Below are 11,837 nucleotides of genomic sequence, written 5' to 3'. Positions count from 1 at the left end.
TGTCTTCATTGCTGATATACATATTCTGAGCTGTGGTGGTCTCTGATTAGGTGTAGTTAGGACCAAGAACTACTATTTAGACTCATTGGGGATACTTTCATAACACTTCAAAGACTTAGACCCAAGCCTATTATAGATAAGAGAGTTTATAATTGATCTGGGACTCCAGGCACTGACTTTTTTTTCTGAGGTTCAGAGAAAATAAAGAATCATCAGCTCAGGCATTCCTGTCTTCCTTACACAGGGATTGTAAATGAAATGTAGCTCTGGAAAGTCATCGTCAGCTTCTGTGTTATAAAGGGTGATGATGATGATGATGATGATGATGATGATGAAGACATAATTTTATTTAATATTCAATGGCATTAGCCTACTCATATCGTTTTCCCTTCTCAATATGTCACTAATTGAAGACCATCAATTTAATAACAGTTATTAGAGAGAGCTTGCTGTTAGTTAACAGGACAGTGTGGGTAATTAATCAGCCCTCCAGAGACTCCTGTTAGGGTAAGTGTAAGTTGATAGTTATCAGGAAGAAATGTAAATAAGCACGTGTAGTTAGATCAGTGCAAATGTCCCTTGCGCTGTGACATCAAAAGAACTGTAGGTAGCCTGGGTTTTGTCTTCAGACTACGTAACCCAAATTGACTTCAACCTGGCCATCCTCCTGCCTCTTCCTCCCCAGTGCTGGGATTGCAGGTGTGTGCCATCACACCCAGCCTTCTCTATCTCCTTTTAAGTTTATCTAGGACCAGTTGTGTCTCACCCTGGGGTATCCATGCTGGGCCCGGAGCCCAGCCACCTTAATTAGATATACTCCATCTCAGGAAAAATAAACTACAAGAAAAAACAAAAAAACAAAAAAAAACACATGTCTCTGAGTCACAGAATCACAGAGACAAAATTATTTCTGTTTTCAGATGAGACTTTAAAAGGTTAAATGATTTGTTCCAAGTCACACGGTTCTTCTTTGGCTGAACAAGAGCTACAGCCCAGCCCTCCTGATGCTACAGAAGCCCCTGCCTTCAAACAAGAACTATAGTACACCCCCCTGTTGCTACAAAGCCCCCCATATCAAGCAAGAACTCCAGCCCAACCCCCTTGATGCCAGAGATGCCTCCAACCATCAAACTCCCTATATTCGATCCCCCTTGACAGAAATGAAACAGCGTGTCAGAAAAGCTTTGCCAGATCTGCCTCCTGCTAACACTTGGAAAGAGTCCTGTGAGGTCCACAGCAACTGGCTTTCAAGACCTAACCAGGCTGAGAATGTGGTTCAGTTGTCGGACTGCTTGTCTAGTGTGCCTTGGGTTCAAGTCTCAGCATCATATAAACCGGGTGTGGTGGGGAAAGGCCTGTCACCCTAGCAACCAAGTTGGAAGAAGGAGGGTCGGGAGTTCGAGGTCATCCTTGGCAATATAACAAGTTTGAGGCTATCCTGGGCTACAGATCTTTATAAAAAAAAAAAAAAAAACAAGACAAGACAAGCAAGACAAAACCAAAAAATCTAACAATCCCTAAAGTGCGAGCAGTGAGTGCCAGTGTTGTGCAGAAACTGATTTAAAAGTGTTCAGAAACAAGCACAACTGGGTATCCAGTTTATCAAGAAAAGCATCCATCTTTGAAAAAACACCAACTGAAGAGGAAAAGTAACAGCCAGGAGGCAAAAGCAGGCGAGTCCCCATGAGTTACAGGCCAGCCTTGTCTACATAGAGTTCCAAGCCAGCCAGGGTGATATAGTGAGACTGTCTGAAGATAAACAAACAACTAGGAAAGTAGGTTTGGACTGTAAGCAACAGGACGGCCTCAGTTGGATGTGCTTTGAGCTTGGAGAGGCTGTTGTCGAATGATGAGCATGACCAAATCTGTCTGACACTGCTGGATCTCATCTTTCTCTCAAAAGTAGTATTTAACTAAAAGAAAATCAAGTGCTTGATTTTTTTTTCCAGAAAGAGTAACTAAGACCAATTCAGAAGGAAAATGAGTAACCATCCCTGTTTACTCATCCCCATCCCTACTCTGCTAAAAGACAGTCAATCCGATGTGGCCTTCTGCAATACACATGTCCCCAAACTGTCTTTGCTAACATTGGATCATAGATTCATAGATTACAGATTGTTTTTTTTTTCTCGTTTAATGATGCGTAATGACCGGTTTACATTATTTTAACCTAAAGGTAAACTGAACAATTTATTTTAAACACTTCGGATGACCTCTCTCGTAGCAAATGTTTGACTGGCACCATGGAGATAGACTTACGTGCAGTCCTGTTGTACCAGCAGAAGTAAAACTGCATGTACACACCAAATCCCGAGTCACCAGAGAAGCTGGCAGAATCTCTGGTCTCTGCCAGTACAGAGAAATCTTGGTTTGTGGTTTTCAGCATGTGTGTGCTGAGCAGCAACATTCTTCCCCAGCTCTTACCATCTCAGGCCAGCATGTGCGGTTCAGCTGGCTTGGATGAGGGCAGAGGAGGAGTTCCGAGTTGTAGGCCTTTGGATTTCTATAGTAAACACTCACACGGAGGCTGGCTTTCAGTATCAACAGCTTAAACAACTGGCTCACAAGATGCCTGAATATGTAATAACTGTGCCGAGCCGCTGTGAGTCACCAGCACCGGGCCTTTCAGTGACCAGTTGTGACACCCACACAACAGACACTTTTATCTCAATATAACCTCATCATAGCCTGATTTCAAACACATTGTCACCATGCCTAGGAAAAAGGTGGGTATGACTGGAACAAATGGTCAAGAGCCAGACGTGGGAGGGAGAAAGTGAGTTGGGGGAACACCCTTCTCGTATTTCTTTAATAATTTGTTATTTCTAGTGGATGGCCTCCAAGTGTGATGAGGTTCTTCTGAAGATGGAGAGGTATGGGTGTTATTCTAACATGTTTTTCTTCAACCAGATAAAAGTAGCTTACCAATCTGGTTTTCTGTTATGTCGACATCTATTAGGTGTCCTGCAGCTCTCCCCCTGGCAGCTGCTGGATCGCTTATACGTGCAATATTTTTCCTGAATAATGATTTTTGTGGGAGTGAGCATTTTAAAATCATTCCACTTGGGCCAAGAAGATAATGGAACTCCAGAAACTCAGCTATGTATACGAAGAGGCAGAAAACCCACCTGCTTGCTCTTCAAGAAAACACGCACTCTAATGAGGATGCTGTTGCTCAAAAGCTCAGGAAATTCTCTCTCAAGTTGTCTTTAGCACAGAATTATGATGTATGAATGAAAACTACTAATATTGCCTTTGTCAAAGGACAAATTTACAAATCAAGGCCAGGGACCTACATCTGTAATCTCAGTTCTTGGGAGGTTGAGACAGGAGGATTGCTGTGAGTTTGAGGCCCACCTGAGCTACATAATGAATTCCAGACCAGCCTAGACACAGTGTGTGAAGCCTTGCCTCAAAAAAGGTAAGGACCAGGTAGAAAGATGGCTCAAAAGGGTGCCTGCTTCTTGAGCATGAGGACCTGAGTTCCTATTCCCAGTACCCACATAAAAAGCCAGGCATGGTGGGTGTGCCTGCAACCCCAGTGTTAGGGGGAGGGAGCAAGCTCTGGATTCAGAAAGACCTGATCTCAAGGATATAAGGGGTAGAGGAATAGGACAGGACATGCAAAATCCTCTGGCCTCTGAACACACATAGGTAGGCATATACCACAAGAACAGTAAAAGATTACACCCCCCCCCAATAAAAACCATAAAAATAGAAAAGGACAAAATTGAAATGTAAAACTCTCAATTAGCTTCACTTTAGTGTGTGTGTGTGTGTGTGTGTGTGTGTGTGTGTGTGTACACACACACACACACACACACACACACACACACGCCACAGTGCATTTGTGGAAGTTAGAGGACAACTTTTGGAAGTCAGTTCTCTTCTGCTGTGGTTTCTGGAGATTACACTAAGGTCACCAGGCTTGCCCTGTGATCTGCTGAGCCAGCTTGTCAGCCCGAGCAATACTTTTGATTTTATAATCATGCCATGTTTCATTTCAGAAAATTGAATAAGTGTTTCAATGGGCTGATAAGACAAGGGTTGAAGGTTGTAGAAACAAAAACAGAAGGTCGATGTCAAAGTTCCTTTCTTCGTAAGGCGGGGAGAGAGACTGAACAATAGAAAAGTAGCCGATGGGTGTCAGATGAATTGAGGTCACTCTATTGTGTGCTAGGGTGAAGGCAGAGGGTACTTCATGTCCACCCAGCAGAATCTGGCTGGTGGGGTCCTTTGCCTGTTTTCCCTCTCTAATCCCAAAGTCATAGAAGGCTGGATAATCAGTTTGGTTCTTGGTGATATGGAACTCTATTCTGAGTTGTTAGCCTGGTCCTTTGGGGCCAGACCCCTGGGACCTTAGCCTGAAACAATGGGCCCATCATTTTGTTTCACACATTTAGTCCTGTTTCATGCTTTTAAGATTAAGATGGAAGGTCTGGTATAGGGTAGAGGGCACTGGATTTGGAATCTGAAAATATGAATTCAAGTCTAAACTTCTGCAATTTTGTAGTTGTGTATCCCCTGGCATCTATGACCTCCCTTTGCTCCAAAATCTGAGATCAACTACCTGCTCCAGGGGCCCTCTTAAAGGCCACACTATTTGAGGCACTGTTAAAACATCTCTTGACATGAGGTACACTATTCCAACATAGTCTGTTATTGGCCCCATTTGATTAGAAAGGAATGGTTTTGGCTTACCAAAATTTGGATGTGCTTTCTTAAACATAGCTATTTCATCACTGAAAAAGTATTCGTGGTGTAATAAGAAATATATTTGGTCTTTGTACCTGACTCTGGGCTCAGAGCTCCTAAAACCTCTGGAATTTCCTGAGTGACAGAACCTGGCTTTTGTTTTTCTGAAAGGAGTGCCTTTTGATCTTGCCTGGGTTTATGTTAATGAGGTAACTCAGACTGATCCCTAGGTAGCCTCAGGATGGGTCTGGCTGCCACAAAGACCAAGGAATGAGAAGGTTGTAACTTTCAGCCCAGGCTACTGCCCATTCAGGGGAAAGAGAGTGCTAAGATTAAATTGTAAGGAACCCAAGTAAAGAGACTTGATTCACTTCTAGGTTGATGGACACACAGCATGCTGATGGGATAGTGTGCTTGAGAGGACATAGATACCATGCATCTCTGAGATAAAGGAATCTATTGAGAACTAGTTCATGGGCTTGGGTATAGCTGAGCGCCACGCAGCAGCCACAAAAGCCTGGATTCAATCACCAGCACAAAAACAAAAAAAATAAATGTATGAACAAGAGATGTTACAGATGCTAGTTAGGGAAAGGACCAGATCTTGGGATAAGTTTCACAATCACCAGCAACAAGGCTAGAGAGCCATAGGAAAGATGTCCACCAGATCCAACAGCAGACCGTTTATATAAGAGAATTTGGAAGAGGAAGGCGTGAATCTACAAACTGAATCTCCGTTGGCTGTAGGTAAGAAGGAGGATTGACACAAGGCAGGGGAGTGTGGAGATGGGAGGAAAATCCGCAGGAGTTACTTGTTGCTTCTGAATGGTAGAATTTTAGCGGAGATTACAACATCCGCTCCAGAATACGAAACGCTCCATTGTTGCTGACTCAAAGCTGTTGCCTGATTAGTGACACTCACCTCCCTTCCATCTTCTAGCCCTAGAAATTGAAATTAGGACACCTCAGAGTTTTCCAAGCACTAAGCACTAAGTCCTTATACTTCGTCTTCTCTGTCTCTTCCACCTGGCTTGTCTCTGAGTTGCATCCCTTTGTCATATAATTGTCACTAAAGTAATACTAATACCAGGGACAGGTGAGATGGCTCAGCACGTACAAGCCCTTGCCACCAAGCTGGACAACCTGAGTTTGGTCCCAGGGCCCACACAGTAGAAGGAGAGAAATGGCTCTCAGAACTGTCCTCTGTCCACAGATGCGGCAGCAGAACACAGGCCTGCGGAGGGCTGCTCTGTCCTTGTCTGAGAAGCTGATCCCAAATCCAGCCACAGGACCTATGCTGCCAGACTGATCCTGGCCACCTACCACAACCTGCTGGGTCACATGAGTGAAATTTGAAGCCAGATTGTTCCAACTTTCTGTAAAACCAGCTCTTCCCGGTCTGGTCCTGCTGGAGCAATCACTACAGCCCTGCTGTCCACAATACTCCTTTTAAATCTAAACATATCATCTCCTATGATCATAATAACATAAGAGCAGCTACTTAATATTCCAGCAAGGACTCCACAACATAGTCCACAAAATAGATCAATAGACAAATGTTGGCATGTATCATTTTACTGCATTCACTACCTTCTTTTTTTTTTAATTTTATATTTAAATTTTTCTTTGTTTTTAAGAAAGTGAATAAGGAAAACTGCTTCCCATTCTGAGGGAAAAGAATACTCCCATTTGGCTGTGGAAAGTATTCATTTTTGGCAAGTGCTGTGGCTTAGGTTTGGTTTGAATGTGTCCCTCGGGGGGATTCATATACCAAAATTCTACCCCCATTGTGAAGCATTAAGGGGGTATTCAGAAGCTGAGCTAGGAGAGGATTAGGGCTAGATAAGGTCACCAGGGTGGAGCCCCATCACTCCATCCTGTGACTTTCTAAGAAGGACAGAGACCTGAAGAGATGTGTGCATGCTCTGACTTTGCCGTGTGCTTCCTGGTACTGCCTCTGGACTCTGCTGCCAGCAGGACAACCATGACCAGATGTGACCCCTCAACCTTCTCTCTGAAGACTCGTGAGCCAATATAAATGTCCATTTTTAATTAATTTAGTCTGTGGTATTATGTTATTGGTGGTAGAAAATGACTAACACAATGACAAGCAGTCCTATATCAAAGCATTCATACTCACAAGGGCTTACTGTGGGCCCCTCTCCATACCACATTGTCTGACTGTGCAGGGCTCCATAGTTAGTATGAATAAAATGTCCTCTTTTCTTTTAAGTAAACACAGTCTAATTACATTTTGATTAATTTACAAGGCACAATGGTTCCAATGACAGATTAAAAGCCAAGAATTCTCTGAATCACAGTTGGCTCTCATTGGCCAATGTCACTATAGATTATGAAGACTGAAAAGTCATTAGCCTTAAATGAATTGCTTGAGATGCAGGCATTTTGATGAGTAGTTGTGTTCTTTTTTTATTTTGTTTTGGCTTTTTGGCCTTGCTCAACATACATGATTGGCCTCAAATCCCTTAGTGCTGGGATTACAAGCCTTTGCCACCACACCCAGTTCAATAGTCTTTACCATGATCATAGAAACTTAGTCTTGGATGTTTGAAGGTAAACTGACATGAAGCAACATCAGAGCTTGCAGCCATCAACACCCACCTATTTTATAAATCATTCCATTTCTGAGTCCCTTATCATATATTTGATACATACTTGCAAAACAGAGTCTCCTGGCCACTTACTTTCATTAGTTATTAATTTCTTAAACAACAGAACCAGTGGTGGTTTGAGTAAGAATAGCCTCCCATAGGCTCATATATTTGAATGCTTGGTTCCTGGCTGGTGAAACTGTTTGGGAAGGATTAGTGGGTGTGGCCTTATTGAAGGAGGTGTGTAACTGGGGATGGGCTTTGAGGTTTCAAAAGTGCTTGGCAGGCCCAGTCTCTCTCTTACTCGGCCTCTGCCTGCAGATCAGGATGTAAGCTCTCAGCTACTGCTCTAGCACCATGTCTGTCTGCCTGCCGCCATGCTCCCAAGAATGGTGGTCATGAATCACCCTCTAAAGATGTAAGCAAGCCTCCAATGAAATGCTTGCTTTTATAAGCTGCCTTGGTCATAGTTTCTCTTCACAGCAATAGGAAAGTAACCTTGAGGTTACTTTAATATTAACCTGGCATTAATATTAAAATAAGTTACTTAACTGGAGATTATTTAAGCAATAATAAGACTAGTTGCTTTGTCTTTTATCCTAATGGAGGCTTAAGGGTTCCTCAAAATCAGTATTATATGTATGTATGTATGTTTTATTTTATTTTTCATGCATTTGTGGTGTGTACATACATATGCTCATGTTTGCACACATGTGGATGCTCATGTGTGAGTAGGTGTTTGTATGTGTATGTGTTGTGAGAAGGGTCTTCCTCACTTGTACCACCTTATTTGTTGGAGAAGGCCTCCTAGTTGAACCTAGAGCTTACCAATATGGCCACTCTGGCTAGTCAGCTTGCTCCAGGAGTCCTCTGCCATGCCCACCCAGCATTTATGTGGGTTCTGGGGAATCCAAACTCCAGATTTCATGCTTGTGCAACAAGTGTTTTAACTGCTCTAGAAAATACAAATATGGAGATTTAAAAAGGAATATAAATGGTGGTGGCACACACCTTTAATTCCAGAACTCAGGAGGCAGAGGCAGGCAGATGTCTGTGAGTTCAAGACTAGTCTGCTCTACAGAGCAAGCTCCAGGACAGGGCTGCACAGAGAAACCGTGTCTACAAACAAACAAACAAACAAACATTAACATAAAAGTCACTCATCCCACCACCAATAGAAAGATTAAGCATCTTAATATGAACTTCTCAAGAAATTATATATTTCAAAGGAAAATATGTTTATTAATTAGGTATGACGTGGCACATGCCTGTAATCCTAGTTCTTGGGAGGTGGAAGGAGGTGAATCAGGATTTCAAGGCCAGCCTTGACTATATAGGAATTTCAAGGCCAAATTGTGCTATATAATCTCAACATACATATGATAATATAATATAATTAATATAATATATACTTAGAGAGTGTTTCTAGATGTTCAGAACTGTCTAGATTCTCAGAGAAGGTGAGATGACTGCGTCCAAGGACTCATGTTCTTTCTTTACCCAAAGCTAGTATGTTGGGTGCTATGCTTTGGATCTCCAATGTCTCCTAAAGGCCCAAGTGCTGACGGCTGGGTCACCAGCCCCCAGTGCTGCTGGAGATCTTTAGGGTTGGACCTAGTGAAAGGAACTCAGGTCACTGGGAGGATTGTCTTTGAGAGTATGGTGGGATCTGGTGCTTCCTAGCCATCCTTTGTGCTTCCCAGCTCCTACGAAGGCAGCAGACTCTTCCACTCTGAGCTCCCTGCCATGACGTTCTCTGCCTTATAACAAACCAGGAGCCAAAATAAACCTTTTCTCTTTAAGCTACTTGTCTCAGTATTTTGTGCCAGCCACAGAAAGCTGACCAACACATTCACAGGAAAATTAGCTGACGTTTGAGAGTTTCCCATGTTTTGAATACTCAAGGTTTCAAGCCTGTGACTTGTTCATTTGGCCCAAGCTGTAGCAAAGGGATCTGATGGACTTAAGTCTAGTTGGTCAGTTTGGGTTGTTACACTGATTCTTTCAGGAGAGCACCCATTTCTCACTGTTTTATATGTAAATTTTGGGGGGAAGGAGATGGGTGTTATGAAGGGAATAGATTTCATGACCAAAACTATTTGGGGAAATGAAGATTAAATAATCCTCATAATACAAAATCAATTGATTAGCCTGAATAAGAAAGCATAGACCATCAAGTTTCAAAAAAATAATAGTGTTTTCATGACTTTGAGATGGGCAAAAAAATATCTTAGCAGAACATTAGAAAGAGACAAATTTGACTTCAGTGGCCAGGAGAATGCATAGTTCGTTTCTATTTTCAATACTTGCTACAAACATTCTTCACAGTGATGGAAAGGCATGTATTCCTCTTAGGCACTGTCTTGTTGTGTGGTAGCACACTCCTGCAACCCCAGCACACAGAAGGCTGAAGCAGGAGGATCACAAGTTTGGAAATGACTTGGGGATACTAGTGAGAATTTGTCTCAAAAAAAAAAGAAAGAAAGAAAGAAGGAAGGAAAAGAAAAGAAAAAGAAATTTTAATTTCATCACATGAAACACTTTAAACATAAGACATATTTAAAAAATAGTTGGAAATGGAAGGGAATCGGGGGAGGGGTAGAGAGGGGAGGGGATGCAGCTGAGTTGGTGGAGTGACTGTCTAGTGTGCACAGAGCCCTGGGCATGTGGCCTGTAATCCAGCACTTGAGAAACAGAGCAGGAATATAGAAGTTCAAAGTCATTCTTGGCTATATATAGTGGAATAGGAGACACCTTATCTCAAAAAGAAAAAAAAGAAAGAAAAGGAGAGGGACAAGAAGAGGGGAAAGGAGGAAGAGAAGGAGGGGAGGAAAGTTTGAAAGGGAAATTAGTAGACTGCAAGCTGTGCCTGACAGAGCACTCAAGAATAAATAGCTCCTGGAGATCAATTAAGCGGCAAACAAAAAGATAAAACCAAGAGTTTAGGCAACAGAGTTGAATCATTTCACACAATAACCTATGTGGTCTTTCAGCTTCCTGTAGCCAGAAAGCACAAGAGAAGGTACTTAAAATAAACAGCAGTCAGGAAATACAAATTAAAACCACAAAAATGTACCACTTTACACTGATTACAATAGCTGAAAAAGACTTACATGCAAAGCGTGGGTAAAGAAGTGGGTCAGCGGTAATACACTCCTGGTACCGCTATGAATACAGCAATTAGTAAACAGCCATCGGCAGCTCTAAGCCACTCACAGACTAGAGTCTCAGCATGTGTGTGTGTATGTGTGTGTGTGTGTGTGTGTGTGTGTGATGTATTATCTGATGCACACACATGCATACAAAAAAATCTTGCTGTGCCTAAGATGAATGAAAGAGTGTTTCCACTACCATAAAAAAAAATTCATAGAGGGTTTGCTTATAATAGTGAACTGCTGAACCACTCACATGTATGGACCTCCCAAACATGAATACCAACTCACAAAACACAACAGAAACACTGTGTCTAGGGGAACGAGCTTGCACAAACTAATTCTTGCCACATGATACTATCGTTATAAGATACTAGAACAGCTGAAGCTTAGCCATGGTGATAGAAATATCTATGGGTGTCTCAGGCGACAGTCTGGTGGTGACTGGAAAGGGCACCAGAGATCTTCATAGAGTGATGGGAATGTTTTAAGTGATGACCCAAAAAGCATATACTTTGGAGTAGCCTTGGTATATTGTCAACTTTCAAAACAGTTAGGACAGGGTACTTCTACACTCTCCTCACAGAGATTCATCAACTGTTGGGTGTATACACTTGTCAGAAGAAACTGTATGCTTAGAACCTGGATCATTTACTAAATGTAGAAGTTATCTTACTAAGGCATGGGGGTAGGCTATTTTTCTGAAAAGTCCCTAGAAACTGATTACATCTCCTGTCTTAGTTAAGGTTACTATTGCTGTGATGAAACACCATGACCAAAATAACTTGGAGCGAAAAGGGTTTATTTAGCTTAAGCGTCCACATCACATACAGTTAGTTAGTTCATCATCAAAGGAAGTCAGGACAGGAACTCAAACAGGGCAGGAACCTGGAGGCAGAAACTAATGCAGAGGCCATGGAAGAGTGCTGTTTATGGGCTTGCTCTCCATGGCTTGCTCAGCCTGCTTTCTTGTAGAACCCAGGACCACCAGGCAAGGGATGGCACCACCACAATAGGCTGGGCCCTTCCCATCCATCACTAATTAAGAAAATGATTTGCCAGCCTGTCTACAACCCAATCTTATGGAGGCATTTTCTTAATTGAGGTCCCCTCCTCTCAGATGGCTTTAGCTTGTGTCAAGTTGTCATAAAACTATCCAGCACATGTCCACAGTGACATATGTGACATTGTTTTGTGGATGTGGAGACTGGTTTTCAGTGAAGATACGTGGGGTGCTTGTTGGGACCCAGTGTCGGGAGGGCAGTCCTCAGCCCTGGCTGCACAGTGGTTTCACTGAGATGCCTTAAACTGTCCCCTCCCCATCTAAAATCCAGGCTGCACCTCAGACCAGATAAACGAGGCTGCTGAAGGTCCTGAA

Source organism: Peromyscus leucopus, chromosome 1, assembly GCF_004664715.2.
Source record: "Peromyscus leucopus breed LL Stock chromosome 1, UCI_PerLeu_2.1, whole genome shotgun sequence".
Taxonomy (NCBI): Eukaryota; Metazoa; Chordata; class Mammalia; order Rodentia; family Cricetidae; genus Peromyscus; species Peromyscus leucopus.
Note: the sequence above shows the minus strand (reverse complement) of the source record.